At 52.8% G+C, this 23,578-nt stretch overlaps 1 protein-coding gene across 3 annotated transcripts in view; it reads left to right on the top strand.

The window, feature by feature from the left end:
- The first annotated feature begins 868 nt into the window (after positions 1 to 868).
- The window catches only part of LRRN2 (leucine rich repeat neuronal 2), a 62,014-nt gene continuing 39,304 nt past the window's right edge, over positions 869 to 23,578 (top strand). For 2 of the 3 annotated variants that reach the window (XM_080647300.1, XM_080647298.1), the window contains exon 1: positions 869 to 1,303. The gene's annotated coding sequence lies outside the window, so the exon portion shown is untranslated. Of the gene's footprint in view, positions 1,304 to 1,887; positions 1,990 to 23,578 lie in introns of those variants that run through there. The other variant, XM_080647299.1, reaches the window with a different exon arrangement.

Raw genomic sequence — 23,578 nt, 5'->3', positions numbered from 1 at the left:
ACCCCGCAGGAGGCACAGAGCTCAAGCTCTGGATGACGGAAGACACCCTGGAGGCCCCCCTCAAAGGACGCCCCAGATCTCGGACTCTACCCTACCCACCTCCCTGCTGTTGGTTCTGCAGGCTCTGGTCAAGACCCATCGGCTGTGTGGCCTGCCTGGGAGCTGAGCTGTGGTGTCCATTCCGAGTGGTCCAGGTGGCAGACCCACTAAAGCATGGCCTTCAGCCTGCGCTCCAGCAGGAGACCCACCCTCCCAAGGCAGATTCGTGGCAGGGACCCAGCCTTTCTAAGCCCCCCGGGAACAGCCCAGCACCCACCGTCAGCACGCATGCGCTCTTCTTCCCCTTTCCCGGTGCTCATAACACCCAGTGTGCAGGGTGAGCACCCCGCAAAGCAAAGCCCCTGGTTGGGCTTGCTGGTTCCTGCCTAATACCCAAGTAGATGGCATTGTTTGCTAAGGGTCAGGGGGGTTGATCCAAGACGCCAGGACTGCCCTGCTCAGGGGGCAGTGCCCTAAGGGCATGAGAGCTCAGGGGTATTCCACTCGATTCATTGGGATAAGAGGTGCCTGTGTCCATTAAACAAATTCTAACCCAGCCACTGAATTCCTTAGTCCCCTGTTAACTTCCGAAGCGTAGAACCTATTGGCCTTTGCAAGGGGGTAAGAGAGAGATCTTAAGAGCTGCCCCCTTCTTCGCTCAGACTCAGGCCCCGTACCCACTTCTTTCAGCCAAGCTTTGCACTGAAGGCACAAGAACACCATTGGCCCCAGACACTCAAGCTTGAGCATCGGGACCCACCCAACTCCTCCCTCCAGCGTGTGGGTGTGTGTTGGGGAGAAGGTCCCTCTGGCCACTCAGGAGTTAAAATGGCAGCGGGAATGGAAGCGGGCGGCGTGGCTTGCAGACGGGGAGGCGGCGAGCGGAGTGGGCTAGGGAGGCTGGGAGAGCGGCAGAGAAGCGAGTGAGGAGAGCAACGGAGCCGCAAGAGGCGCGGAGGGCGCGGGCGCCAGGCCTGCGGGGTGCACTTGGCCGAGCGCGCGGAGGGAGCGCCCGGCAGGAGCCCGCAGCCCCGGCCATCAGCGCGCAGGGCGGCGCGGGGCGCGGGGCGTGGGCGAGCGGATCGTTGTTCCTCCGTCGCCCTCCCGACTCTGCCCGGCACCACTCCCCGGACAACTCCGCGGCAGGAAGGCGCCACGAGCCTGGCCGGCCTGGCGGCAGCACACGGAAAAAGGGCGCGGACCAGCCTCCCCAGCCCGGCCCGGGCTGCAGCCGAGCGGCGCGGGGACCTGACGGCGGCCGGGGGTGAGTGTGCGGCCCCGGCTGACCCCGGGCGGGCTGGGGCCGCCGACGTGGCCGCGGGGCCGTGGCGGAAGCTGGTGACTCGGGGAGGGGCGGCCGCGGCGCCGAGGGAAGGGGCTGGGGCGTAAAGGAGGTGGCCGACTGCGCGGGCCAGACCCCCCGCGGCGGGCGAGGGGTCGCCTGGGCGGTATCCACCCCAAAGAGCCTGACCCGCCTCAAACTGTTGCTGGGGAGAGAGGGGCCAGATGTCGGGAAGCAGAAAGGTGGCGGAGAGGTTAGGGAGGGCGTGACAGGGGCGGGCAGGAGTGGCAGCGCTCCAGGACCCTGGGACTTGCCTTCCTTGGAACTCAGGTGGGTGTCGGTGCGGAGGGACTAGGGGGCCTTGGTGTCTGTCCGAAGTATCTGGAACCCTGAGCCAGGCTCCTCCCAGGCCGGCAGGGTCCGCCCGCAGTCTGGATGGGACATCGGGGTGGGGGATGGGCGCCCTGGGCTCAGCCTGGGGCGCTGGGAGTGGAAGCGGCGCCGAGGAGACCGCGTTGGGCCCACCGCAGCCCCCGGGAGGCAGGAGGGGTTGGCCAGCCACAGGTGGTCCGTCTGTCCTGCATCCGAGGGCGGCGCAGACTCTGGCTGCCCAGCCAGCGAAGAGCCCCCGGTGCCGGTGACGGGGGGGCTGAGCTGAGACGCTGAAGGTACGGGAGACCCGGACCCTGGGCGAGGGCCGAGGGGTGCTGCTGCGCTCCCCTTTGCTTTCCTCCCCATTAAACAGCAGGGAGGAAAATGTCAGCTGGGCTTTGTGCTCTGTTCTCTGGCTGCCGCAGCTCCCATCTGTGGGCGCCGCGCGGCTTCTCATGGACGGGCAGGTCGGAGGGAGGACAGGGCGCAGCGCTCCCTCCGTGGCAGAGATGGGCTGGAGCCCAGGAGGTGGACGGTAGAGAGAACTGACTCACCGGATCAGGGCCATAGTGATGGCTCCCTGCCTGCTTGGTCACCATCATTGGGAGCTCTGGATCTCCTCATGAACCCAGGCACAGGCAGGCTCCCCCCCTCCCGCCGGCCTGGGGTAGGCTCTGGCCCAATGTCCTCTTCCCGAATGAGAAGGCCAGGATACTTCCACTGCCCACTGCTCCCTAAAGGTCCCTCCAGCAAGAAGCGCAGGGCGGGGGGAAGGGGCAAGGCTGTGTACAAGGCACTGAGGCCCCCTTGCTTGCCTGTGGGCCCTGTTATTGTCAGAAAAAGTCACATGTGGGTGCCTGACCCACTTTCCTGGCTGACCAGGTGCCCTTGTGGGGAGAAGATGGAAAGCGGAGAGCACAGCTAGGGGTCTGAGGCTTTAGCCCTTTGCCTCCCCCTGGGCTGGCTCACACTGAGTCTCCTCCTTCCTGTCTGGGGGGGTCCCTCTGGCACTAAAGGTCACAGTGCTCCAGGGATTGAAACCTGCCTGGGGTTTGGCAGACACATCATGTTTAGGAGCACCCCCAAATCCACACCCTCCCCCAGTACAGCCTACCCCCAAGGAGACACCAAGTGTCAGTGGGAACCCAGAGGTCTGCTAAGACAATTTCCACCAGACTGAGACGCGTTTCCTCCGTGCCTCGCACAATCCTTCCCCAGTCCCCTTCCCCCGGTGCCTCCCTCCTCCTCCTCTTTCTCCTCCCCTCTTCACGAGCTTTCCTCAAGAGTCTCCCTTTCTCCCCACAGCGCTCTCTCTTCTCTCACCCTCCTCCTTCTCCCTCGGACTTCTGCCTCCCTCCCTTCCAGGCCTCTGTCAACACCTTTGCCCCCCTTTTCTTCTGTAAACCGCAGTGCTCCAGACACTCTGATGGGGGGGACACACTTGCTGTTGGCTTTGCTCAATCCCCTTTGTAGGAGAGAGCCAGGGCTGGTGGGCCTGGCGGCTGCGTGTCCCTGACATGTCTCCTGTATCCTGCCACTTGCTTCTCCTATCCCCCCTTTTTTATTTGAAAGGAAAAAGAAAATCGATTGCTTTTTAAACAAAACTCCTCCCATCAATTTATTGAGCACCTACTGTGTGCCTAGTACTGTTTTAGGAGCTGAGGATACGGCAATTAAACAAACCCCCATGTCTCAGGGCAGAATGAACTTGTGTCTGGACTTCCCTGGTGATTATTCTGTGCCCACCAGGCTCTTTCAAAGATCCACTGCTCGGTGGGAGGGGCGTGAGCATGAACAGTCCTAGTGAATTGTCATCATCATGCTGAGTGACTTCTAACATGACAGGCCCATCTCCTTACAAGATACCAGGTACCACAAAGCTTACAGAGCCAGGGCTATCCTGTCCTTAAGGCATTTCTGACCTAAAAGGGTGGACCAGTTCCTATCTTAACCGTCTATCGGGGAGGGCTGAGTAGAAGTCCAATGCTTTAGACAGAGGAGGGAGAAAGACACAAATTTATTATTGAGTGCCTACTAAGCAGCAGTGTGTCAGGAGCTCTACAAAAATTATCTCATTCAATCCTCTTGACAAGCTTCTAAGGTCTGGATTATCATCCCCTGCTTTACTAGTATAGCTGAGGAAATCAAGGACCAGAGAGGATCAACCACTTGCCTCAGGTCACATAGGTCTACGTTTTGAAATCACTGATTGTCTGTTCATTTGGCCCCTGGATGTCTGTGACATCTGGTAAGTGGTACAGTTATCTGAAGATTACATTTTAATTGGATTTTTCAGGAGCATGCCTTGTCTCCTCAGTTAGAATATGAGAAGGTATAAGGTTGGCCGAATGCTTTCTTGAGTGATCAGGGAAGGCTTGCTGGAGGAGATGGGACCCTGAAGGAGGACGTAGGGTGAGCATTGGTCTTTCTGGTGCTGCACAGATGTGTGATAGCTGTAGGCAGGCAACCCCAATCCACACCCTGCACCCAAGTAGATGGGAAATTGCTGTTTCACTGAGGGTCAGGGGGTAGGAGCTTCATCCATGGCCCATCTAATGAGGCAATGCCACTGGGGTCCTCAGCCTCCTTGGACAAGCCTGGACTCTATAAATGCTCCAAGGCAAAGAATGGGGGCGGGTGGCTGTCAAGCTTGCAAGGACTACAGAGAAGGGCAAGGACGATGGACGGAGGGTGCATGGGGCAGGAAAGGGGGAGAGTGGCCAGGAACAGTAGGGGAGGAGAACAAAGGCGGAGGATACACTGAGAAACAAAAATCAGAAGGCAGGAGGCACACAAGAAAAGACATAACCAGACAGGACAGACAGCAGTGTGCGGTGGGATTGCTAAGAGAGGGTGCGTAAGAAGGACGCGCACACCATGTACTGCCTTGAGGGCCTTGGTCTCTCCTTCCCACAGCTCAGAGGCTAGCATGTCACCAGGCATTTGCTTATGTAATCAGCCCATCTACTGTGTGCTTAGACCCGTGTTAGATGCTAGAGACAAAGCGACAAATCAGATGTTGTCCCTGTCTTCCAGGAGTTCACAGTAAGCATATAGATTCCGGAGCTGCACACCTGGGGTTCAAATCCAGGCTTTACCACTTAATAGCTGGGTGATATTGGGCAAGTCATCTAACCTCTGTGTCTCCGTTTCCTACCTCATAGAGTTGTTATAAGGATTAAATGAGTTAATACATGTATTGAGCTGAGAACAGTGCCTGGCAGAGTAAGTACTACGTAAGTATATTATTCTGTAATTATTATTCAGTTGGGAGAGTCAGCCTCTTTTTAAAGATTTTTTATTGATTTTTTGAGACAAAGGAAGGGAGAGAGAGAGAGAAACATCAATGTGAGATCGAAACATCAATTGGTTGCCTCCTGCGTGTCCCCTACCGGCGATCGAACCAAAACCTGGACATGTGCCCTGACCGTGAATCGACCCTGGAATCCACCCAGCAACCTTTCAGTGCACCGTGCACAGGAGGACGCCCAACCCGCTGAGCCACACTGGCCAGAGCGGGAAGTCAGTCTTATAGTAACGAAACAAGTGCTGTGATACAGGATGAGCAGACAAAGAGGTGACTATCTCTGTGTGCAGATTAGGGAGTGGTTCTCAAAGCACATGGTATTTGGGGCAGGGCTTGAAACGGAGTCAGCCAGGCAGAGGTGGTGGGCCTGGGGACACTGGTGCCAAGGGTATATGGGCACAGGGCTAGCGTGTGAAGAGATGCCGCCGCCTTGTGTATGTTGCCTCCTGTAGATATCAGGAACACCTTGGACACGTCCCACCTCAGCCTCTGTTTCCAGTGCTTGGAGCTGCTGAAACAGCTCCACACACTGCTGTCTGTCCTGTCTGGTTATGTCCAGTGGGGCTGACAAGTCACTCAGACCATCCCTACATTCTCCAGCCTAAAACAGTTGGGCGGGGACCTGATGCATGCCTGCTGGGATTGGTCGCACGGCCATGGCTTCCTGAGTGTTCTAAGCCATCATCAAGCAGTCTCCGTTTAAACCCAGAGCTGCCGGGGCCCTTGTCCTCTGGCTTCTGGCACTTCCTGGGAAACCAGTGGACACCCTGGGCTGAGGGAGCTGCCTGTTAGGCGATGAGTTGAACCAGGTTTGGTTTAGAATTCCGTTTCTCTCTGTACATTTCTTCGGCCCACACCTTGCCCGCTGCTCAGCATTTGATGGGCTTGAAATGAGTTCCAAGATGAAGATCAGGCAGAGGGTTCCTTGGGCAATAACCATTTCTCAACCTCCACTTCTCACATTGTAATGGCACTAATTATAGCAGCTAGCATTTATTGAGCATTTACTGTGTGCCACACACTGTGCCAAGTGCTTTACCTACATTATCCCATTAAATCCTGAGAAATACCCCTATTAGGTAGGTCCTCTTATTATCTCTAATTTAAATTCAAGAAAACTGAGACTCAGAGAGGTAACTTGCTCAAAGACATAAAGCTTGAAAAAAAACCAACAACCATGGAGTATTTAGCCTTTCTGATCCGAGGGCTCCTGCTCCTTAACCACCCCTTTGGACCTGGAGGGTGCTCTGGGGCCGTCCAGCCCATTCTCCTCCCTGTCTGCTACAATAAGAAGCTCCAGATGTCCTGTCCAAGCCAGAGGCTGCCTGTCCCCTTTTGGGGTCCTTCACAGCTCCTGGAGAGCCAACATTGCTTCCTTCTGCCTCAGCTAAGTGTCTCGGGGGCCACACGGAGCCCGTGGCCCCAGAGAAGCTGGACCCTAAGAGTCAGCCCCCATGGCCACAATAGTGGAACCAGTGTAGGGACGACTTCTGGGAGATATGAGGATGGACACAGCCCCTGGTTGAGCAGGTTACGTGGTGACCGTTTGGGAATGGTGCTGTCCGTGGGAGTCTCTAACAAGGGAGCCTCATGGGTCCTGGAAATAACAATACAGCCCTTTACATTTAGAAACTCACAAGGCAGATCCTTCGGGGGGAAACCACATGGAGGAAGCCTGGCCGATGGGGCTCAGTGGCTGAGCGTCTACCCATGAACCAGAAGGTCATGCACGGTTCGATTCCTGGTCAGGGCACATGCCAGGGTTGCGGGATCCATCCCCAGTAGGGGGGTGTGCAGGGGGCAGCCTATCAGTGATTCTCTCTCATCATTGATGTTTCCATCCCTCTCTCTCTAAAATCAATAAAAACATATTTTTAAAAAACGTATGATATGGAAGGAGGAGCAGTGATTGTTAAGCAACCAGCTTGGTTTCCCCTGTAAAGTGGGTATGTCTTCCCTGATCCACTCAGGGGAGAAAAAAGGAAGGAAGAGGTAAGACAGACAGGAGAGGTTCTGTTCCTCATAACGTGTTCTCAAAGGGAGCATTGAAAGGAGGGTGATGAAAGCATCTGTCTTTGGTTGGCCGGGGAGGGCAGAGGTGCTGATGCCAGGAAATGGAGCTACCTCAGAGGGGCAGCTGGTGGGCATGCCCTGCATGAGGAGGGCAGGGACTTGACACTCCACCTCAACCCCCACCCCTCCATCGTCTACTTCTGGACAGACCTCCCCATGGGATGGAGGGAGCGGGGGCTCACGCAGCTCCAGGCCCCTGAACTTCAGAAGGTGCTTGCCCCGAGTTGGCCCAGGGTGGAAGGGTGGAATCCCACATCTGGGGAAGCTACAGAAATTTCCTGTCTCTTGCCCATCTCTGCAGAACCACGTCTCACCTGTGTCAGACACTGAGTGGGACTGGAATCTCTTCACTTGGCAAGTGTCTTTTTAAGATCTGTGCCTGGCCTGCGGGTGTAGACAAAAGTGAGCAACCAGCAAACAAATTTCTGCCCTCGTGGAGTTTATACCTGGTTGTCAGAGGAGACCGTCAATTAGAAAGTGGCAAGTGCTAAAGAGAAACATTAAGCAAGGAAGGGGGATAGGAGAGGATATGCGAGGAAGAGGGGAGTTTGTAATTTCATACAGAGTGGTCCGGGAAGACCTCACTGACACATGAGTAAAGATGAAGTGGCTGCAAGGTGGTGAGGGCACACCAGCAGAGGGAACAGGAGGTGCAAGGGCTCAGAGGCAGGGCCGGGCCAGATCTCGGAAAGCCCTGGGACTGGGGTGAGGAGTTTGGTCTTTCCTCAGAGTGAGATGGACACTTTGCATGGTTTGGGGCAGGAGGTCACGTGATCTGACCTTTTAAAATCCAGGATTTTGGCTATTCATTTCTGCATTTCACTAGGTAGTCAGGGGGTTCTCCAGCCATTGAAGCTAATTCAGTCAATTAGTACTCACACACTAACCCCCCACCCAATAAATACCTTTGGAGCACTGTCCTAGTGTGGGTGTGGGGTTGGGAGAATACTAAGAACCAGAAGTCCCAGTCTTTGCTGGAAAGGAAATCTACAGATCCGTTGGGGAGGCAAAACTTATACTCCCAAGAAATAACAAGGGAATAATACGAGACAGTATTTAAAACCAAGTGCTAAACTGTGTGATTTAGACTATAAATGTTATCAGAACTGTGAGCTGTGTGGGAGTACAGAGGGAACGCTGCATCAGAGGGGTGCGGCTGACTGGGGCCTGGAAAGCGGGCTGGGGTTTGGATCTTTGGAGGGGAGGGTCTGGAGAGGGGAAGGAGCAGCTCCTGGGGGTGGGAATGGGAGAGGGGTGGCCAAATGGGGGACCCCTGGGTGGGGAGCAGTTTTGTCTCTGGAGTAGACCCCTCCCCACCGTAGGGTTTCTGGTGTCCCCTTGTTCTCTCTGAAGAGGAGAGAAGCCCTTTCTTAGAGAATGAGAACCTATTGGCCCGCACAGTGACCTCCATCCTTGGACATGTCTTGCTTTGAGAAAGGCCCCTTTCCCGCTCTCAGGCGGTTTCTGAGACCTGTGCTCCCCTAATCGGTTGCTGTCACCAGCCCCCTGGCCTGCTGTCGTTGGGCCCAATTCTCTGCCATCCCTTTAGCTGCATTTTCTTGCCCAGTCTGCAGCTTGCTTCTCTTCCCCTGCCTCTCCCTGCCGGGGCTCCTGGTTGGTAGGTCACTCCTAGAGCAATCCAATTGGTTTCCTAGATAGTGCACGGACATGACCTTGTACCCAAAGACTCACATGGGCAACCCTTTCTGGGCCCTGGCAGCCCGAGCAAGGAGGGCCCACCAACTCTACCTGGAGGCTGTGGGCACTGTCTCTAAGACCCAGGCCTAAACTCATAATCCGGAGAAACTGGGGTCCCTTCGAGGTGGGTTAGAGCACCTGTTCCTTAACCACACGCCCTCGGGCATTTGACTTAGCCCCTAGGAGCCTCAGCCCCCCCCCCCCCCCCCCCCCGCAAATCTGGGTTAGTAACACCCACTTCATCCGGTTGTTAATAATGGGAGCTCACATTGCTGAGTGCTCATGATGTACCACCGAAAGCTCCCTGCAGTTACCGCATTTAATCCACATACCTCTGTGACGTGGATATGATCCCTCCGACTTAGCAGCGGAGGAAACTAAAGCTGGGAAACATTAAGTAACTTGCCCAAGGCCACACTCAGCTGGCAAGTGGCAGCACCAGAATTTAGCCCCCAACTCTTCCTGGTTCTCAGCCTTAAACGAGCTAATCTGTGTAAAGTGCCTGCTACAAAGTAGAAGCTCAATAAATGTTAGTTCCTTTCCCCCTCCATTTCCCCAGGGCCCACCCGCCAAAGAATAGCTCTCTCCTACCTCATCACATTTCTCTTCCCGAATCCCCTGGGACATATGATAGAGGTAGGAATCAGAGTGAGCTGCCGGTTTATACCAAGGGGAAAAAAAATAAAGCTGAGAGAGGGTGAGTAATTTGCATAACATCCTAAAACACAGGGGCTGTGATTAATATCCAGGACACTGTTCTCCTAAGAGTTTTGTGATGCAGCCCCCACTGGGTCTCAGGCAGTTGGCGGAGGGTACCTTACCAAAGCTGTGTAGTGTGGGAGGCGAATGAGAGACCACACTCTCCTCAGGGCACGTCAGAGCCTGTCTCAGCTGCAGGTGCTGGAGTGGATCACGATGGTCCTGGAGAGGCGCTAGCAGGAAGGTTCTGAGACCTACGCTTTCTGAACTTGGTACTGTTCCTAGGGCAGGGGTGGGGAGTGTCCGGTCCACAGGCCGTATAAGACCCGCTAAATCATTCGGTCTGGCCCTGCTGAAGCATTAGGGGTGCGTTAATTAAATGTCTGACCAAATATAGCAGGCTAATTTTTAAGTTGATCATTTTGTATAGCCCGTGAATGATGTTAATAAATACCTGAATAGCCCTTGGCAGGAAAAAGGTTCCCCACCCCTGATCTAGAGTTTGTTACAAATAATCTGGGGACCCCTGGGTGGGTCTAGGAAGAGGACAGTGTTGAAGGTCAAGGTATGGGAGGAAAGGATGGTGTCTCAACTTTATGGCTTAAATCAGTGTGCCTTCTGCACAAGGTGCAGCGCCATGGATGGGGACACGTGAAGGGACAGCAAGGGTAAACAGAGTCATGGCCTCGGTGATCATTCTATCGGATGGGAGAGATCATTCACTTGTATGCATGGACACACACACACACACACGGCCCTCCCTCTGACTTGGAAGTAAAAGCCAGAACAGATCACTGCAGGACAGTCTGAATGTATATGTGCATATGGACTGGAGAGGAAAGAGCTGAGATGGGTGGGTTCTCCAGAACAGCCCTCATTCTTTCCTCCTTGGAGACCTCTTTTCTGGTGGACAGAGGGACCCTCTCTCTGCACACCCCACCAGGACTGCCCAAGACTGCCAACATTCACACTTGATGGTCAGGCCCCAGAGTTCCTCTGAATTCTTGTAATGATCCCCCAGGGAGAAAAGGAGGAGTCCAAGTCACAGTCCTTTAAAACGGATGGCAACTGAGAGTCCCCTGGTTAGGTGGCTTTCAAACATTTATAGAAATGGATCCATTTTTCAAAATGGGTGTGGTAGGCAGAATAGTGGCCCCCAAAGATGTCTGTATGCTAGCCCCTGGAACCTGTGACTATGTCAAGTTACGTGGCAAGGGGAATTAAGGTGGCAGGTGGAACTAAGGTTGCTAATTAGCTGGCCTTGGAATGAAGAGATTGTCCTGGAATATCTGATAGACCCAGTGTAATCACGAGAGTCCTTTAAATGTGGAAGAGGGAGGCTGAAGTCAGTGTCAGAGTGATGCCATGTGAGAAAGACTCAGTGGCCATTGGTGGCCTGACGACTGAAGGGGCTATGAGCCAAGGAAAGCGGGGGGGGGGGGGGGGGGAAGGAGGGGGCCTCTAGAAGGTGGAAAAAGCCAGGAAACAGATTCTCCCCTAGATCCTCTACAAAGGAATGCAGACGTGCCGACACCTTGATGTTAGCCCAATGAGGCTCGTGTTTGCACTGTGAGAGAATAAACCTGTGTTGTTTTAAGCCACTGAATGTGTGGTAATATGTCACAGCAGCAACAGGAAATTAACAGAAGGCTGCTGGAGCTGGAGCAAAGCAGGTGGGCCAGAACCCCACTGACAGCCTCCTCCTGACCCATGACCCCCAGGCATCGCTTCATAACTCTGAAGGAGCCCAGTTTGGAATAGACTGTGTCTGAAACACATCCCACTTGTTTTCCTGGTGATGAAAACAAGGCCCAGAGAGACGTGGCTTTGTGGGAGGTCACGCCGAGTTGGTGGAAGAGCTGAGACTCCCATCCGGGGCCTGCTGCTGTCTTGTCCGAAATTCCGGATGCTTGCACACCTTCTCTCAGCGGTCTTCAACAAGTGTGTGTGTGTGCACGCGCGTGCGTGCACGAGCTTGCCCTAAAGGGCCCCGACACTGTGCCCAGCACTGGGCAGAAGAGAAGTGAGTTCCAGGCTCAGGGAGATGAGAGTGTTGCTTGATTGCGGTTCTGCCCTCAGCCTTTCACTGGGCCTCAGTTTCCTCCAAACACAGGCAGCCAGCTCAGGTTGCTAAGAAGGGCTGTCCGTGGTCCTTGGCCCCGGGGACTGGTCCCCAAGTGGGCTTTATTCCAGCCACCTCCTCTGGGTGAGACGTGTCTATGAAGGGTGGGGGCTGGCCCATTGGCCCAGGCTGCACCTGCCCTTCTGCAGCCTCTATGCCATTTATCACACCTAACAAGCTGCAGGTGGTGGGATCAGAGCCTTGGGGAGGGGAGGGAGAGGAGGCGGCAGAGCCTGGTGCCCTGCCTGGAAACAGCACCCCAATAAGGCAGGTTTTTTTTATCTCCCCACTGCCAGGTTTTTGGGGCTTCCCACAGCACACCTGAGCCACAGGCTGGCCCCCAGGGCTGCCAGCTCCTGGTGTTGGTCTCCATAGCAACCCCACATTTGCCATTCTGGTTTCTAATGACTTATTGGCATGTGTGGTGATTTGCAGAGCTTGGCAGGCAGAGCTAGGCGAGTAGTGGGGAGGGAAGGAGGCAGTGAGAGGGATTGGCAGTGGAGAGGGGTTCTGGTTTGGGATAGAAAGGGAACATTTTTCTTCCTGCCCCACCCCCTCTTCCCTGCTGCTTCAGGTCCAGGTCCTCCCCTCTCCGAGGAGCATCAGAAGGAGGCAGATGGACAGACAGCTGTAGAGCACAGCTGCTCACCTGTCAGTCGGAGGGGCTGGCAGCTCATCCGTGGCAGGTCAGACCACTTGTGTTTCTGCCACTCCTGCCTGCTCCCTGGGCCCTGAGAATAAGGGGTACCCCCTGGGCCCAGTAGTCGCTCTGCCTCGTGGGGAGGGGAGCAGGGGTACTATATCCACAGAAGAGGTCCTGGCAACTCTGGCCCCTCTCAGGCTCAGAGAACCAAGCCAGGTGGCACTGGATGAAATGCCAGATTGCAGAGGTAGTGGGTGAGCCAGCCGAGCAATCCACGGGGAGAGGTGAGCGAGGGCCTGACTCTCCTCTTTTCTCCGCAGAGCTTACCAACCTCAAAACTACTTCCCCAGAACAAGACAGTGGGAAGCCTCTTTGCTTCCAGTGGCTTCCGTTCTGTGTATGCCCTCCTAAGGGGCAGCCTGGTGCTAAAGAGACATCTGGGCTAGAATCCTGTGGCCACTGCTTACCAACTCTATGACCTTGGCCATGCCTCTTAACTTCTCTCTGAGCCTCAGTTTGCCCATCTGTAAAATGGGGTTAGCATACCCATCTCACAGGCTTGTGAAAATGAAGCTCACACTTGTAAAATGTTGGGCACATAGTAGGCATCAATAAGTATGAAAAATGTTAAGTAATCTTTTAATTATCTACTCCAATAAACATGAGCAATGCGATCAATAGTTTTAAAAATTCTGGTGGGCTTGGTGGAGTTTTATTTTTGAAATATTCAAGAATAGCTTTTATTTTTCAGTAAATATTTCTACTGTGTATAAAGTACTGGGCCAGATGCTGGGTCTTTCCCAGTATTTCATGATTAGGGTGAAATTAGGTTGTCTGTGAATTCTCTAAGCAGATAGCTTCTGTGATGGAGGTGGAGGGAGAGGGAGGCCCAGGAGGGGCCAGTAGCAGAGGGGGTGGCCCAAGGTCAGCCATGGAAGTGGATCTTCTGTGGTTTTCTGGGAATTGTCTGGTCCCACGAGAAAGACCTGTACTGTGAAGGCTCTGTCTGGGTCATGTGCAGCAAGACACGCTGCCTGGCTCCTTAGAAACAGGGAGACTGTTTTTAGACCTGGGTAGTGGAAGAAGGAGCAGTGGGTGGCTGCGCCTCCAAGTTCATACGCTGCTGCTGAGGCTTGAAGGGGCCACCAGTAACCACCCAGCCACCAGGCAGAAGAGGAACAGAGGCCCCTGCCCTCACCTGGGCATGGGAGCAGGGCACAGCGCCCTCCGCTGGTGCTGGAAGGGAGGCAAGGGGAGCCAGTGTGACCTGGGAAACTGAGCTTCCTGTCTGCCACAGGTGGACTTCGGCCTGCAGCAGGAATCTGTTCTTCTGCCAACCTCCCCACAGTCTTCCCCAAAACGGAGCACCAGAGATACGCACACAGAACATCAGAGGTGGCTGGGTCCCTGGAGAGTGTCTGGCCCATTGCTTTCCCACCGTGTCAGTCACAGCACAGCACACAGACCCAGTGACAGTGGCTCAGGGACTCTGACCTTCAGTTTGCCCATCTGTGAAATGGAGTTCACATACCCATCTCATAGGCTTGTGAAAAGGAAACCAGCTCACACTTGTAAAATACTGGGCACATAGGAGGCATCAATAAGTATGAAAGAATTTTTAAAGCAATCTCTTAATGCCCTAGTTGGTTTGGCTCAGTGGATAGAGCGTCGGCCTGCAGACTGAAAGGTTTCTGGTTTGATTCTCAGCCAAGGGCCCATGCGTGGGTTGTAGGCTCGATCCCCAGTAGGGGGCGTGTAGGAGGCAGCCGATCAATCATTCTCTCTCATCATTGATGTTTCTCTCTCTCTCTCCCTCTCCCTTCCTCTCTATAATCAATAAAAAAAAAATATTTTTTAAAGTAATCTCTTGATTATCTACTCCAATAAATATGAGTAATGTGATTGGGATCTCAGCTATAACCTATTTGTGGCTCCCTAACATCAGCCGGAAGCTCTACCTTACTAACTCCTCCAACTTCTTTTCATTCATGAGAAACCTGTGGCCCAGGGAGGGGAAAGGTCGCGCCCAAGGCCCCAAGCATGTTAGTGTCATCAGGACTAGTTGTAAGTCTACCAGCCTCTGCCCCTGTGCTGTACCTACCACCTCTTCTCAGACTCCTTCCATTTGCTTTGCTGCTCTTTCACGCTGGAGAATGTACTTCAGATGGACGGGAACATAATTTCTCTAAGACATCATTATTCCCCAGATCTCATAAGATCAGGCCACCTCTCCCCGTCCCCCTAAATGCCCCCAGCCACCTTCCTGGTTCAGTGAAGCCTTTGGCATCTACTCGTAGACATCCTCTCCTTTCCCAGTCTATCCATTGTCCTGACTGAGACCAGTGACTAATGAGCCACCCATCCTACCCCCAGACCCGTGGTCGGCAAACTGCGGCTCGCGAGCCACATGTGGCTCTTTGGCCCCTTGAGTGTGGCTCTTCCACAAAATACCACGGCCTGGGTGAGTCTATTTTGAAGAAGTGGCGTTAGAAGAAGTTTAAGTTTAAAAAAATTGGCTCTCAAAAGAAATTTCAATCGTTGTACTGTTGATATTTGGCTCTGTTGACTAATGAGTTTGCCGACCACTGCCCCAGACCATCAGCCCTTTCACCGGCTTCCCCACCTCAGCCGCTCACTCCCAAGGTCACATCCTAGGTCTTGCCATCACCTGAAAATCGCCTCGTAGAGATTCCTGTGTTCTGGTTACCACCGCCTGGTCTGCCAGCTTGCTGCTCATCGACTCCCACCCAGCCATTCGTTGACCTATCAGGATCTTTTGTCCATTGGCACCTCTATTTCCTTGCCATCCATTGCCTTCTTCTGTCTTGCTTCTCTGAGTCCAGATAGATTCCATGTTCTGTCATTTTAAGAGCTCTCCTGCCAATATCCTAAACTCTCTTGACCTTCTGTCTTTTTATTGCCCCGGGCTGGCCGAGTCCCAGTCTGGATTAATCACTCTATCTGCTTCTTTCCGCCTTTATACAGACAACTCGACCTGCTAGAATAAGACAGAGTGAAGCAGATTGGTACTTCTGAGAAGTCACCATCACCAGCCCAACTTATCCTTCCAAAGTGCCTGCTGTTCCTACCACCTCCCCCTGTTTCTCTCTCTCTCACTGTCCACAATGCCTGTTTCACACCTTCCTCCCCAAACCTTCGCCTATACTCTCACTCTCAGCTGAGGACCTCACCTACTTCGCAGAGCAAGAGAAGTCAGCAGGCAGAATTCCCGCATTCCCCTCGCTCATCCCCACAGCCCCGCACACGCCTGTCTCTGCACCAGCCCTCCCTGCCCTCCCTCCTGCTTCTGCAGAGGACGCATTTCCACGGCAGGTCAGTCTTCCACCACCTCTGTTCTGGACCCTGTCCTCTGGTCTCAGGAACCTCCTTCCCACCATCCCCAAGGTCCTCCCATCTTCACCAACAACCACCAAAGCCTTCCTCAGGCCCAACTCCACTTTCTGCCACCACCTTGTCTCGTTTCTCCTCACAAGCCAAATTTCTGGAAAGAATTGGCTGTGCTAACTCTCCATTTCTGCACCTCCCACTTCTTCCTCTGCCCCTCTTCAGTCTGGCTTCCTCCCCCATCATTCTGCTAAGACAGCTCTCCTTATCGCTAAATGCAGGGAACATTTTTTAGTCCTCAAAAATATTTCCCCTCCTTTCTGATACTTTCTTGTCCCTTGGCTTCTCCTACACCCACAGGCCTGGCTTTTCTGGTTATGGCCAAGTCGTCTTCGCTGAATCATCCTTCCTCCCCGGTCTTTAAACCTTGGATTCCTTATGGTCTGGTTCAAGGGATTCTCTTCTGACTGGATTCTTGTCCAGGCCATCTCATTGGTAGTGGCTTCCGTTATCAGCCACGTTCAGGTGACACCCGGGTGTAAGTCTGTAACCTGTACTTCTTCATCTGAGCTTTATATCCTTATATCCACCTGCCTAGCTAAGTTGGATGTCTCAAAAAAACTCAGATTGGGCAGATCTAAAGTCCGAGTCATGATTCTCCTCCTAAATCTGCCACTGTCTCTGCCGGTCCCCCTGTCCAATCCTCCTCCCCCATTACCTGTTTTTGAGAATGGTACCACCTCCCACCAGTTCTGAATGCCATAAACTTGGAGTTGTTACCTACCCCTTAGATCCATTCCACCTGGTACCAGGTCCTGTCTAATCTACCTCCAAAACAGCATTCAGCCCTGGGTGGTGTTGCTCAGGGGTTAGAGTGTCAGCCCACATACCGAAGAGTCTCAGGTTCAATTCCCAGTCAAGGGACTTACCTGGGTTGTGGTTCGCTCCCCATCCCCCTGTCGGGGCACGTGCAGAAGGCAACCAGTCAATGTGGCTCTCTCACATCAGTATTTCTCCCTCTCCTGCTTCCTCTCTCCACTCTCTGAAAAAACCAATGGGAAAAAAAATATCCTCAGGTGAGGATTAACAACAACAACAAAAAAACACAAAGAGAAACAGCACCCAAATCCATCTACTCTTCCCCATCTTCACAACCTCTGTGTTACATCAGGCCACCCTCACCTCTCATCTGGGCCACTGGAATCGCTTAATTGGTATTCCCGCACCTCTAATCTAGTCTCCAGGTAGCTGCTAGAATGACATTTTAAGGACACAGTCTGGTCAGATTCTCTCACCCTCTCAGAGCTCTTCAGTGATTCCCAGAGAATGCTCTTCGGGAGGAGCAGCAGCTGGCAGCCCCTGGTAGGACCCGGCCGGGCCTCCCTCTCCCGCTCCTCGCCCGCCCCATGCTCCGCTCTGCACACCGGCCCCTTTCAGTTCCCTGCCTGCGGAGCTTCTTTCTGCCTCCTGGCCTGCACACGCGCTCTTTCTTGGCCCTTTGTCACTTTTCCATACTTCTCCTCCCTAAATGTTAGTTACCGTTCAGACCTCAGCTCAAACAGCCCTTCTTCAGAAAAGCTCCCTCGAGGCACCTGCAGAGTGTGACCAGGCCCCTGGTAAGCACTCACAATGTCCTGGATGCTCCCTTCAGCATACAGTGTGATGTCTAATTACGTAATTGGGTGCTTATTAGGTCAAATATCTCTGCTACTAGACATTGGCCCCAGATAAGAGGCCCTATCTGTTTAGTTCACCTTTGTAGCACAGATGAGGTGTTCAAAAATATTGGGGGAGTGAATTCATTATGAAAGGGTTTTGTTTTTGTGTGTGTGTTTTTTTTGGCGGGGTGGGCAGGTGGGTGTTGTTTCTTGCTAATCCTCACCGGAGGATATTTTTCCCATTGCTTTTTCAGAGAGAAAGAGTGGAAGAGAGGGAGGGAGAGAGAAAACTATTGATGTGAGAGAGATGCATGGATTGGTTGCCTCCCACACACTCCCATGGTGGGGGAAGGTGTGCCAGGAATGTGGCCTTCTGTTGGGTCTGTAGTAGATTGACCTTCTCTGTAGTGAAGGCCAGTCCAAGGTGGGTTTGAGGAGCCCCTGGTGGCCTCTTGCTTGCCTCATACACTCAGTAGTCCCTCCTTCAGTGCCGGCGACAGAGTGCCCTACAGGGTTGGCTCTGGGGCCCAGGAGCAGGAGTGCCCAGAGAACCCACAGAGCCCAGAGCCAGCTTGGCTGAGGCCGCTGGAGGACTCCAGGCGCCCGGAAGGGTGCTGTCCGGACAGGGGGCAACACGGCCTCCCTGGCTTGGCTGCTGCCTACTTTGCCAGCCTCTTCCCCTCCACTCTCTGCCTCCAAATGCTCCAGGAAGCCCAGCAGCCTCTGCTTCCCCCGCGCCAGCTGCTCCGCAATGCTGAGTTTGCCCAGCTGTTCCTTCTGCCCCGTGCCTTTCATGCCACCAGACCTGACTCGGCTCTCCTGACATCCTTCCCAGGAAACGTCCCCAAAGCCCAGAGACCTCCTTGTGGGTACTAAGCACACTCAGCACATTCTGCTAAAATCTCTTTGCTGTGTCTTTCTCTCCTGCTGGGTCGGAAGCTTCTTGAGGACAGAGACTATGGCTTATCCATGTTGGAACCCCTTGTCTGGCATGTAGTAATAACGACGGCATAATGAGGGCTTACCATGTGCTAGGCACGATGTTCAGTGTTTTATAGTAACTCACCAAACCCTAAAAATGACCTTATGTTATACCTATTTTTAAAAATAAGTATAGACTTTTTATTTTAAAATACACTGAGTGGCCAGATTATTATGATCTCTGAACTCATAATAATCTGGCCACTCAGTGTGTGTGTGTGTGTGTAAGTGTGTGTGTGTGTATTATATATACATACATACATATATATATACATACATACATATATATATACACATACATATTAGAGGCCCGGTGCATGAATTTGTGCTTGGGTGGGGTCCGGCCAGCCTGGCCAGGGGAAGGGGAAATGGGTGGTTGGCCGGCCTGCCTGCTGGTCCAACTCCTGGTCGAGGGGACAATTTGCATATTAGCCTTTTATTATATAGGATATACACTGAGTGGCCAGATTATTATGCGTTCAGAGATCATAATAATTTGGCCACTCAGTATAAGTATAGAATTGCAAAGAAATGTACAGGGAAGTCCCGAGTCCCCTTATGCAGCCTCCCCCAATGTTAATATTAATATCTTACGTAACTATAGTGTAATATCAAAAGCAGGAAGCTGACCTTGATATAATTCATAGAGCTTTTCCAAATTTCACTGGTTGTGCATGCATCGGTGTGTGTATGTGTGTGTGTGTATGTGTGTGTAACCACCACAACCACCAAGACACTTAACTCTGCCATCACAAGGCTTCCTTGTGCTAACCTTTAGAGCCACACACCCATCCCTAACCCCTGACATCCACTAATCTATTCTCCATCTCTGTAAGTATGTTATATCACAAATGCTATCTAAATGGAATCACAGAGTCTATAATTTTTTTCTATTAGCTTTTTTATCAGCATAATTTCCTTGAGTTCATCCAAGTCATTGCCTGTCTCAGCAGTCTGTTCCTCTTGCTGAGGCGTGTTCTGTGAGAAGGCTGTGCCAGTGTAACCATCCACCCCATTTTACAAGCGAGAAAACTAACTTGCCCAGGGTCACATGAATAATAAGTGTTTGATAATAGGCACCTCAGAGATGTGTAATGTACCGAGCTCAACGGACTGTTCTTCTCTTGGCACCCAGCCTGGTGTTTTATGTAGAATAGGGGCTCCATAATGTTTGCCAGTAAGGATGTGGGTAGAGTGGCACCTGTGTTTACATAGGTAGCCGTAATGCCCACCTTACCCCTGTGCCCAGACACTCACAAGAGAGGAATACATCCCTCTCAATATCTTACATAACCGCACCTTCGGTTTTGCTTGGAATATCAGAAAAGGACAGTTGGGGCAATAAATATGATCACATACAGGGCTGGCATTTTATTGACTAAAATGTCCAACGCTAATTGTTCCAAATTAATATGTGTTGTATTTACATGGTATTTTGCACCTAATTTGCATGTTGCCCATTTTAGCACAAGGCAGAGAAACCCTTGCAGCTCCTGCTTCCTGCACCACTGCCCTCCCAGCTGTTCCCGGGTCAGGCTGCGCAGTGCCGTCTGCAGAAACAGTGGTTTGGGTCCTGAAAGTGCCCACCCTAAGCTGGCAAGTCCACCAGGGCATTTTTCCCTGCAGCAGAGGAGCCCAGTTCCTGCCGCGCGGCAGGGGCCTCGGGAGGTTTAATTAAGGAGGATTTGTGGGGCGGCTGGACGTCCTCAGCCTCAGGTGTGGAGAGCCAAATGCAATTAAGTGAGTGCAAAGGAACCACAGTTGGTCTAGTCTCCACCCTGGAGATGGACTTGCTTAAGTGCCACTGTCATTTCTCTGTCTGGAGAGGTGAGGGGACAAGAAAGCCAAGCTAGCCTCCGGGGACGCAGTGGAGATGAGGGGTCTCCAGGGTGGGACTTTCACGGAGGGTGTTTGGAAACGTGTCCCATGATGTCAAAAGTGAACCCGTGGTTTTAGTGCAGTCAAGGCCTTACCAAGGGCCACGGGTCCTGGGTGAGGTTAAAAGGGTCAGACTGTGGGCCCTGCCCTCAATGAGCTGCTAATGGTGTTGACCCACCCTTAAGCAATTGAGAAGAATTAAATGCCACAGTCAGTTGTCCAGACTGGAAAGCCAGTGGTAGTTGGTAGGAAAGAGAGGGCGAAGGCGTCCTGAGGAGGTGAGGCTCACGCTGGAGGCTGAGGGGTGAGGAAAATGGTTCTCAGTGGTGGTACCTCATTGCCTGAGACTCGGGGAGCAAACGCTAGAGGAAAGCAAACGCGGGCCTCGTGTGAAGCTCACAAAGAGGTTCAAACAAGACTTCATAGCAATTTTGACCTTTTATTTTTTTTATTTTTTTTTTTAATTCTGGCAACATTTATTTGGTCTGCAGCTCCGCCCCCACCCCCACCCCCACGTCTTCAACCGCTCATCTCATCTGCACAGACAACTGGTCAACCCAATCAGTCTAATCCACCACCAGAGACTAAGTCCGGGCCGGGACATCTGTTCGAACCACACCTCCCTAGCGGAGACCAAGTCCGGGCCCGGACATCTGCTCGACCTGCGAGCAATTTTGACCTTTTAGAGGCCATCTGGGATGTGTCCTCAGACCCCTGGGGACACATGAGCACCCTCTTGCCAGGGACACCTCAAAGGAAGAGCTGAAGAATCATCTCCCTAAAGAGAATGGGACAGTAGTTGGGGAGATTGAATGGACTATTGGGGGGATGGGCTGGGTAGGAAGTGGGGCCAATACTGGGGCAAAGGGTGGGACGTGTCTGATTTAGGACCGGTGTTCGAAGGACTCAAATGGAAGTTTGGTTCTCTAGGGAACTGGAGGCGGAGAAACGATGACAGCATGAGGCTGTCACTACGGTTGAGCTGCCCATGTGACAAGAGACTGCATGAGGGCACAGGAGAGGCTGACCCAGAGGGAGGGTGAGCCCAGGAAAGCACAAAGACAGGGAGAGGTTTCCAAAAGGAAGGGTTCTTAGCTGTGCTGGGCAGGCCTGAAAGCTGAGAAAATGCTGGCAGATCAAGAAGGGCTGTGAGATTGAAAGCAACTCACGGTTCTAAGCAAGGAGGGTCTGCGTTTAGAGGGGATAATAGCCAAGAGCGCCATTTTCATGGTTGTTTAAAGGTGGAGAGAGGGTAAATAAAGGACTGAATTTCCTGGGCAGGTGGATGGGGTGAGGGCGGTTTTTAAAAGGAGGAAACGTCTTTGCTTAAGGCAGAGGGAAGAAAGAGAAGGGGCGGCTGGGCAGGGGTGTCGAATGGAGGCACAGTGGTGGCGGGCAAAGGAGGTCACGCCTGTCCATCCCACCGGCCCCATGAGGTCGGCAAGGTCATCTTTGCAGAGGTCACATGCAGATGGGAGCACAGCAAGAAGCAGGGTGTGCCAGGAATAGAAGGACTGCAGCAGAGAGATGAGCAAAGCTGGAATCTTGACTCTATAACAGGGCTGGGCTTTCGGCTTCTTCTTTTTCTTCCTGCAATTCTTTGGGAGGAGAAGAGCAGGCGGAGGGTAGGGAGAGTTGCTAAATTTTTTTTATTGAGTCAGGCAGCGATGGCCTTCATAACCTCTGCCTGGGTTCCTAGGCTGTCCAGCCTTCTGCAGAGACTCACCCAGCCCAGCCTCTTCCTGCGAACCACCTTCCAGTGAGGAGGTCCGTTCACCTGGCCTGCTGTGTGGGGCGCTCGCTCCTTTGCAAAGCTTAAGGCCATTTCTTCTTGGCCCAATTTATCAATGGATCCGTTCTAAGAGAATCCCATTTGCCCTCCACTGCTCTCTGTGCACTGCTCTCATTTTTCTCCCCTCCTCTATCTTGCGACAGCAGCTTAATAGCCTGCGAGAGGGTCAGGCTGGGAAGATGAATGCCAGCCTGTGGGGACTGCATCCTGCCTCTCCATTAGGGAGATGATGGAAGGCGGGAGCAGAGGACGGGTAATCCAAGGAAACACAAACAGACGCAACAAGCAGCTTGCAGGATAATCCAAACAGCATTTGCACTTGTGCTTGGAGTGTGCTGTGATGACTTGAGTGCCACCAATTTGCTGGTCTAATTAGGTCTGATTTAGAGAATGCTGGTTGCATTTCCCAGAGTAGACTAGGCAGCCAGGAGAAACCAGGATGGGCAACGAATGTTTGCTGGGGGAAGCCACAGCGAACAATCCCCAGGGGCACACACAGCAGAATGGAGGGTCCAGAACGGCTGCCACTATTTGAAGACTTGGCACATCAGAGCAGTCCAGATATTGGCAGGTCACCCAGAACACAGCTTCCTCATTGCCATACTCCACTCCTCACACGTTGTGCAGGGACCCCCTCCCCCCCAATGGCCAGCTTAACCAGGGAGAACACCAGGGAAAACCCCTTATCGATAGTGTCAGGACAGTGATCCAGTATGACATATCCCTGTCCCTACCTGTCCCTTGATGATGTGCCCCAGGTCCATGAGCTGATGCCTCTGGATGCTCTTTGGCATGAAGACCCCCAGGGGCTGTTGCCCTTACCCTCCTCTCCCTCTCTCCCAGCACTGGCTGATGCTTCCTTCTCACCTTTGGCATCAATTCATGGTCCAAATGAAGGATGAAGGGGAGGGCCCCTGAGACCGAGACCATGGGATGGAAGGAAGTTCCCAGAAGGCCTCTGGAAATGATTCATTTGAGAAAACATGGGTTCTAGTCTCAGTTCCAACCTCAGCGTCCTGAATAATCGCGAGCTACTCACCAAAGCTTCCTGGACCTCCATGTTCCCGATGAAGCCATTTTTCCATGTCAGTCCCTCAGGAGTTCATGTAAAATCCATTTCCAGTCCTCATGAAACCAAGGTGTGCTCCAAGCAGTGTATCCCCAACTTCTCCAAAACTTATGCCAGAGCTGGACTATGTTTCTCAGTGTCCAGACAGGGATTTGTGGCAAATTTGGAGCCTTATGACTTGTGTTTAAGATCCAGTACCCAGTGACTTACCATTCGTTTGACCTGGGGCAGGTTAGTCTTTACCTGAAGGTCAATTTTCCATTCCTAAAATGAGACCTATACCTGCCTAACACAAGGTGTTTGTGAAAATCAAGTAAGATAATGTGTGAGAAAACTTTTTGCAAATTCTTCAATGTCCGACCACTGTTAGGAGCCGAGAGGTAGAGGTAGAAGGGAACATGGAAAGATCGTGGGCTTGAGTCGTAAGGACTTGAGTTCAAATTCCCAATGTGTGTGGTTTGTAGTCTTGGCAAGTTGGTGACTGTCTCCTCATCTTGGTTTGATCATCTGTAAAGTACACATAAGTAAGCCATGTCAGAGTGACTGTGAGGGTCCGAGGGTGTGGTTTTTGTAAAGGTCTGGCATAGGTGAGTGTTGCTCCCTTCCCTTACCTCATGCCC

The sequence above is a fragment of the Plecotus auritus genome (genome assembly GCF_963455305.1).
Source record: "Plecotus auritus genome assembly, chromosome: 12".
NCBI lineage: Eukaryota > Metazoa > Chordata > Mammalia > Chiroptera > Vespertilionidae > Plecotus > Plecotus auritus.
Note: the sequence above shows the minus strand (reverse complement) of the source record. Positions and strands in the feature narration are given on the sequence as shown.